The following is an 8,595-nucleotide window of genomic DNA, read 5'->3' as shown; positions in this document are numbered from 1 at the left end:
ACTCATATTCGTAACAAATAACGATAATTAGCCTGTCATTGTCATAATTTTCTGAAAATGACTTCTGTCTAGTTAAAATTATGAAAATATCGTATGAGAAATTAAGAGTTATCCTTTCGTTTCTAACATATAAAAAAATGGTTTACTCCAACTGTAATAAGGGTAATTACTATTTTAATTAGCATTTAATTTTTTTTAAATCGGTTTTTATTTCATTTAATTTTTACTCATAATTTGAAAAATATTACGGACAAGTATCTTCAAGTAATGTTTACCAACATGCTCATTTTTACTCAGTCCATAGGAATTAAGAAAAAGAAACAAATTACAGGCCTTCCGTGTTTGCCTACAGATTGACTCCAAGGCGAAACAGTTATATTCATTTTCCCCCTTACATATAAATATGTTTCTACCATCCCATGTCAATAATGTCATCCCCCCGGGACTTTTATTTTAAAGTCAGAGGTGAGCGTGCGCAACCAACCGAAATATCCCGGAAACAGAGGATATTAATATTATGGTGTTTTAATATTTTTACACACACTTAAACTCTTCTACCAAACCTGCCAGCTCCACCTGTGAATTCAGTTTTTTTTTTCAGATGTTACATAGAACAATCGAAAGCAAATATTACAGTTTTTTTTTTTTTTTTTTGGTCGTTAACAGTTATTCTTCTGGAAGCTAGTAAACTGTTGTGATGTTGTATCGCTTTTCGGCAAATCCTCAATTTACATTTTTTACGGAACACTGTAAAGGCAACAGGGTTGTCAGTATAATTGGTTTCTGTCAAGATGCTTTATCACTTTGCAAAGAACGTTTATTGATTTTCCCCCTTACATTTTTAATGTTTGGAAGTGACAATAAAAAAAGTCACAGAAATCGTTATAATGACATATATATATATATATATATATATATATATATATATATATATATATATATATATATATATATATATATATATATATATATAAATCTGTTTTCGCACAGTAACGTTAGTCCCAAAGAGACTTTTCTTTTTGTCAAGCTGCAGGCAGAAGATGTTTGTTGCTGCTGACTGCTGAGGAGGATGTTCCCTGGAGCTTATGTTTTTTCCCATAAAGATGGGTGATCTGGACATTTATTCCAGCAACGAAGAATTGAAGCCCATCTGAATGTAACAGTGAGTGGATATTGTGTTTTTGAGACTGGGCATATGTTCTATGAATCCATTTGATTGCTTTAGTGTTTATTTTCGTAGCTTCATTGGTCCACCGATGACCGTTCCTCATTTGATTCCAACATATCAGTGGACACCAGAGGAACAACCTGATGTTTCTTTCAGTCCAAACGCAGTAAAAGGAAGCAACAGAAAGTGAGCAGCATTCTGACATTTTGAACACGTGACTACAAACCACTTTAATTCTTGTTGCTAATCTGTATTTCAATATGTGGGACGTGTTCTTTGCCTCAAAAAGCATGTATTTTACTGTGCCAGGAGAAGGAGAGACAATCACAGTCAGAAAGACCTCAAGAGACAGCGCTTCGTTTCTTCAGGTCCTCATAACCAGCCTGCTAGAAATGCCAACTTTACCTCCAAACCGGCGGCTGGACCAGTGACAAGCAGAGAAACATCTCAGTTATGTATGTAACCATGGTTACCTGAATAGGGAACGAGATGCTGCGGTGACGTCACCACGTATGGGAACACCTTCGGTGTGACGAATGTCTGAAGCCCTATACCATCCCGCCAATCCTATTGGCCAAATAGCGCTTGGCACCGCCCACGCATGCGTACGCATATATACCTGGTGCCGCGCGCCATTTCACTCAGATTTCATGACTGAAGAAGAAGAATGCTATCAAGGTATGGCACGGCCAGGACCGCAGCATCTCGTTCCCTATTCAGGGAACCATGGTTACATACGTAACCGAGATGTTCCCTTTCATAGGTCACTTCGATGCTGCGGTGACGTCACCACGTATGGGAACGCTATACCATAACGCCTGACGTACCTGATAGCTAGGATCCAAGAAGGCATCTGCTCAAGCGGAGAGAACCCGGGAGCCAGGAGCCATCCTCACATCCAGACTGTAAGACTTGATAAAAGTGCTCTGTGAGGACCAACCTGCCGCAGCACAGATATCATCCATAGAAGATCCACTGAGAAAAGCTTAAGAAGAAGCCACTGCTCTCGTGGAATGAGGTTTAACTCCTAAGGGCGAATAGCCGCATAGGCTAAAGATATTGCATCCACCAGCCAATGGGACATGCGCTGTTTTGTAACCGCATGGCCTTTATTTTTGTGTCCGAAACAGACAAACAGCTGGTCAGACTCACGCCATGGGGCAGTGCGATCCACATAAGTCTTTAAAGCTCTCACGGGGCAAAGACTTAGATCTCCAGACTCCGCCACAGCAGGGGATAAAGCCTCCAGGACCACCTGCTGAAAGCGAAATGGATTAGATGCAACCTTAGGGACATAATTAGGCCTTTGTCGCAATAGCACCTTCACAGAGCCCGGCGCAAACTCCATGCACGAAGGTGAGACGGAGAGAGCCTGTAAATCCCCAACTCTCTTGAGGGAAGATAAAGCCATGAGAAGAAGTGTCTTCAAAGTCAGGATCTTATCCGGTACAGTTTCAAAGGGCTCAAACGGATGCCCTGATAAACCATGCAACATGGATAAATCCCATGAAGGAACTCGCACAGGGCGGAAAGGCCTCAGCCGTCGCGCACCCTGTATGAAACGAGAAACCAGTGGATGACGACCCACTGAGGCACCATCTATATATTTGTGGTAAGCTGAAATGGCTGCCACGTAAACCTTTAAGGTAGCTGGAGTCACTCCATCCGAAAAACGGTCCTGAAGGAACTCCAGTACTGAAGCCACTGGGCAGTAAATGTGGTGTATTTTGCCGGTTCTCCAAAGAATCGAACTCAGTCAGGGATTTTTCTCTCAGAAGAAAATACTTTATTTTAAGCAAAACAAAGCCGAGAGGTCCTTGCAAGGAGATCTCCCGAAATGCTAGGTTTCATCTCATTATATACCCTATACAGGGCGTTTCCAAATAGTCAAACTTTTCCTTATGCTTGCAATTTTGATCCCTCCCTAGGGAGGAGAGGCCCCTACTTGTTTTGGTAAAACGGAAGGCCCTTGTCTGGCCATATGTTTCTCCTCAGTTCTGAACATTCCAGCACGTAGGCAACTTTCTATCCATTACCTATAGGATTATAATGGAAAAACAACTAGCAACAAAAATGGCTTGATTCACATTGATTATTCTTGATTGATTAAAATCTTACTAATAAAAATCTTCCACATAAACTGGATCCACAGTACGATTTTCACACCAGGCTGTAAACAGTCTCCACTTGAAAGCATATAAGCGTCTCGTAGAAGCTGCTCTAGAATTCAGTATAGTCTTGGTAGTTTCAGCAGAAAGACCGGGACATATTAATTCACTCCACTCAGAGGCCATGCCCACAGATTCCATAAATCCGGCCTGGGATGCCAAATCAGCCCCCGCGCTTGCGATAATAAATCCTGTCTGAGGGGAATCTCCCATGAAGAGCCCGCTAACAGATTGATCAGATCCGCAAACGACGGCTGCGTGTGCCACCGCGGAGCCACCAGCAGCAGCTGTTCCACTCTGTCCCGCCGTATTCTGCATAATACCGCTGGGATCAGACGAATTGGAGGAAACGCATACAAACTGGTCCTGGGCCAGTTGTGTGCTAACACATCCAAGCCCAGGGGTGATGGAGGGCATAGGGAGAACCATAGCGGGCAATGCGTAGTCGTGCTCGATGCGAATAAATCCACTTTCGCTTCTCCGAAAATCTGCCATAGGAGACTCACCGTTTGTGGGTGCAATCTCCATTCCCCTTGCTCCAGAGTCTGTCTGGATAGCAAATCCGCTCCGAAGTTCAATCGTCCGGGGATATGAACGGCCCGGACCGACAGAAATTTGTTGTGAGACCAAAGAAGAATAAGTCTCGCCAGCCTGCATAGGGGGCGAGACATAATCCTCCCTGATCATTCAGGTATGACACAACCGCTATGTTGTCCGATCTGATCAGTACATGACGGCCGATCAGCAGACTCGCGAAATACTGGAGAGCTAGAAAAAATGGCAGTAATTCCAATCTGTTTATGTGCCTGCTGCGTTGAGCCACTGTCCACACTCCATGGGTTGGTCGCCCTTGACAAACAGCTCCCCATCCGGTCATAGACGCATCCGTTCTAACAGTCTCTCGGATAGCACAAATCCCCAGCCGAACTCCAGTTAGGAGAAATTCGGTTGTCATCCATAGCTTTAACGACATCACACAACCTTCCATTCCAGCCCCAATTTACCCACTGCACGAGAAACCACATCCAACAGCTCACTGTAGGAGGGGGAAACACGCCTCTCCTGTCCGCTAGGAGGGAGAGAGCTGGAGTCGGTCGCGAAGTCCTCAGACCTCGAGGCCGCGGTGGATAAAACGTCGTCATCATGGCGTCCGCAACCGAAGGAGATGGCACTACATGCCTCCGGTGTGGGCCGTAAATCCTCATTGGAAAAGACGACAGGCTCAATAAAAGATTCATTCTGCGCCAGGGTAGGGGAGAGCGAGCGACATGGAGAATAATCCAGCGCTGAGCTTTCCTCGAAGTCCATGTCGCACGTGTCACCCCAAACTATCACCTCGTGCGGTGCCTCGGCAGTCGCAGAAGTGACATGGCGGGGGTTAGACACGGGGGCAACATCAGCAAATACATCTACCCTCAAGCGCAGTGTTTTGAGCCGCAGGCCATCGCAATGGGGACAGGTAGAAAGGCCGCTGAGCACCGCCTGTGCGTGGTGCAAACCAAGGCAAACTACGCACCTGTCATGAGTGTCCCCTTTGACGATGTACCTGGTACATGGCTCCCTGCACTTCTTGAAACTCATCGCGTCCGCGGAGAGTAGTAAACTGCTTGAAGAATCGCTGGAGAACACGAGATGAATAGTAGGGCACAGAAAATCGGCTTCATAAACTGAAGGAATGAAATCTGAGTGAAATGGCGGGTGGCACCAGGTATATATGCGTACGCATGCGTGGGCGGTGCCAAGCGCTATTTGGCCAATAGGATTGGCGGGATGGTATAGGGCTTCAGACATTCGTCACACCGAAGGTGTTCCCATACGTGGTGACGTCACCGCAGCATCGAAGCGACCTATGAAAGGGAACATGTCATTCTTATTCCAGCATCCCCACATGCTCATCAGCCGCCTCTAAACCCGAAGGCTGTGTTCCATCTTTGAGAGAAGGATCCCATCATAGTGCCTTTCCCCCGTCATCAGTCAGTGATAAGGTGAACAAACAAACGAAGGCCAGAAATGTTGACTGATTTAGTCATGTCACCTTTATTTGAAGCGCACAAGTGATGGCAAATTTTAGAGAAGTAATGCAATAATGCACAAGTAATCGAAGTAAACTCCAGTCCAACTCATGGAGTAAAAGCTGTGTGTTTAAAAAAAAAAAACCTTTAATCATTTACTTTTTAACTTAAAACAGTTGCTTCTGGCCAAAATAGTCATTAAACATTTTTTTTCCCCGGCTTTAATGCAAGTTGAAAACTTTTTTTATGAAGAATGCTTTTTTATGAAGTGTTTATGTAACTCTTGTATTATCCCAACTCAGTCTTTGCCATAAGCCTGGCATGGCAATAGAAAATAATTATAATATAAAAATAATTATAAATAACAGTTAATAATAATGTTTCTTCCAATGAAAACCTACATCCCCTGTTGTCCTCTCGCATCAAAATCCACCAACATATTTGTTTGGACCTTTTTTGTGCATATTTCTCTCCTGATTCAGATGAGATATTTTTTAGTGGAGAAAGCAATATCATGGAGAGAGGACTAATGTTTTAGCCAGAAGCAGGTATTTAAAGTTAAAAATGCCTTGATGGATTTGTTTGTTTAAAACACACAGCTTTTCACATCACAAGGCATTAATTGATGGACTGGGGTGATGTGGAGTATTTGTGGTTTACTGAGATGTTTTTACCAGCTGTTTTTCACCATTCTGATGGCACCCATTCACTGCAGAGGATCCACTGGTGAGCAAGTGATGTAATGATACATTTCTCTATTCTGATGAAAAAACTAACTCCTCTACATCTTGAATGAGTAAGGTTGTTTTTGTGGTGAACTACTATAAATGGCATTCTTCATGAAATTGTTCTAATAATTTGAAACCTTTTCTGTATTTTTGGTCAAGGTGCACAAGTCTTGGCCGGGTCATCTCTAAATGGCTTTGGTACTCGCAGCAGTGATGCTGATCTTTGTCTTGTCATTGAAGAGGGAACGGTATGTATGTTGTAGAGGAAAAATGCTTTGTGTTTGCATTGCCCAAATGGTTTCTATACTAATTGTTTAGACTTTGCCATCTTGGATATAATTCTCTGCATACTCCTCTGCAGGTAAACCACAGAACAGATGCTGTATATGTTCTAAGTCTTGTGTGGAAATAGTTTTACACACTGTGTAAGTGATCTGCCATACATACATCTTTAAACATACAGAAGTTTCCCTTTGTACTTGACTTTGTTTCATCCACTAATGGCATTACTGCTAAGAGACCTCAGCTCATCAGAGCCAAAGTGCCCATTCTGAAATTCAGTCAGGTAAGCCAAATCAGAGATAGGTGTGTCTACACTTCTGTTCAATAATTTTTTTTAAGTAAATGAATACGCTTATTTAGCAAGGATGCATTAAATTGATCAAAAGTGATGGTAAAGACTCCTCTCCTGTGCCACTGCACAAAGGAACACAATACACACAAAAAAAACATTAAATCAGTGCAAATAGTTTTAATAAAGTTCATATAGTTTTCCGTGCAAAATGAACAGTTTTAAGTCAGTATGTGAGGATCACTGCTACATGCTTAATATCTTTAAATCACTCAGCAGCACTTCAAAAAGAATAAGCATATCCACTTTTTCAGGAGATAAACTGTCTTAAGTAGCATGATGCTACAGTGTGAATGAATGGTCACATAACACACGTTTTCCTTGACACCTCACCAGAGCCAATCACCAGCACATGATTAAGGCACATCAAGCATGCTGCTCGCTTACTGGCTGTGTGTTTGAGTAAACTCAATTTGGTGTACTCATTCCTGACAACTTGAGTAACTAACATAAGCATCTCAGTATTTTACAGTAATGATGTAATATGCTATATGTATTTCAACAGAAATTCAGAGTAAAATCTTAAAAGTAAGTCTTGCAGAATATAAGAAAGCATGTATGAGTTATCACCAAAACAGATAATTTCAGCATTGTTAAACAGGAGTAAAATAATTGTTATGCAATCTTTCTGCATTTACACTTGTCTATATTCTCATACAGAGCTACTTCCTCCTTTTAAGGAAGCTAGAGTTGTCATGGGGAATGGGGAAATAAGGTCTACAAAACAAATGGAATTTGTAGTAACTTCTGCTAAATACTATTCTGATCTTATTAATGTACAAGGTCTGTTTAAACAGCAGGTGAGGTTATTTTTGGTGTTTATTGTTCATTTACAGTCCTACCAGGTTCTGCAGCTGAGCAAAGATCTCAACTCTATCCTGCCTCTTAAACAAAACAAGACCAAAAAGATAGCATGACCCCAGATAAGAATAAACTTACAGAATGGATTAAACTTGGACTCTTCAGTGATAAATTATAAGAAGAAATGCTTTGCTCCTTTACAAGGGGCTTCTGGGTGTGCTGGACCTTTTGGAATGTGTTGAGCCAAATCTGTTGAGCTGACGAGGATATTATCTAGTCCCTAGTCAGAAACATCAGTGTCTATGTTTGAGTTTTACATGTAACATCAGACACTTTGCAATATCTTTTACCCATATGGTACACAGTCTGCATTCAGGAAATTAATTTACTGTTGCAATTTTTTTTCTCTCTGAGCAATTTTGGGTTTATTAGCCAATATAATCCTTCTCCAGCTCACTGAAATCAATTAAAGCAAAAAAGTCCCCCCAAAAAATCCTAACCATGTTTATGCTGACAGCTTTCCTGTGATCATTGTTTTCCTTAAAACCCCCCAAAAAATTCTGGCAACTGACTACTTTTTACTTATATTTCTGTTGTATTTTTATGATCTGTCATGTTTTGTATAGTTTGTACAGTCTTTTAAAATGTTTATTTAAATGATTAAAATGTCACTATGAAATTGCAGTTTGCCTTTTGTCACTTATTTTTCAGTCTTTTAGTCTCTTTGGCTCACTTTTGTTGGTAATATATTCTGTCAAATACAAATAGAAACTTGATAGCATCACAAAGACATCTATATTTGACATCTGCAAGAGGTATTTTTAGAGTGTTTGCTCATGAGAACGTTTCCTGTCAGAGTTTAAAGGGTTAACTTGATGCTGCTAATAAGAAAATTATTTCTTGTATTTGGTGTAATGAAATGTGTTTATGCGGTTTAAGGTAAAAAACAAAAAAAAAACAGTATTTTCCACATATTGTACATTATTGTTTCTCCTCTATGCCCCGCCTTTCTGAAACGCGTCGATTTTTACAAAGCTCATCGGTCTGAAAAGTGAAGTGTGCTCTGATTGGCCAGCTATCCAGTGCG

At 41.4% G+C, this 8,595-nt stretch overlaps 1 long non-coding RNA gene across 3 annotated transcripts; it reads left to right on the top strand.

Annotated features, from left to right (window-relative positions):
- The first annotated feature begins 498 nt into the window (after window positions 1–498).
- On the top strand, window positions 499–8,192 carry LOC127998633 (uncharacterized). Of its 3 annotated transcripts, none has more exons than XR_008171483.1 (5): window positions 499–1,162; window positions 1,241–1,354; window positions 1,478–5,321; window positions 6,236–6,324; window positions 6,438–8,192. It is a non-coding gene; the product is annotated as an uncharacterized LOC127998633 (long non-coding RNA). The 3 variants fall into 3 exon arrangements; XR_008171477.1 differs by having other exon boundaries at window positions 1,478–6,144; XR_008171471.1 differs by having other exon boundaries at window positions 1,478–6,324.
- The last annotated feature ends 403 nt before the right edge of the window (window positions 8,193–8,595 follow it).

This window comes from Carassius gibelio, chromosome A5 (assembly GCF_023724105.1).
Source record: "Carassius gibelio isolate Cgi1373 ecotype wild population from Czech Republic chromosome A5, carGib1.2-hapl.c, whole genome shotgun sequence".
NCBI lineage: Eukaryota > Metazoa > Chordata > Actinopteri > Cypriniformes > Cyprinidae > Carassius > Carassius gibelio.
Note: the sequence above shows the minus strand (reverse complement) of the source record. Positions and strands in the feature narration are given on the sequence as shown.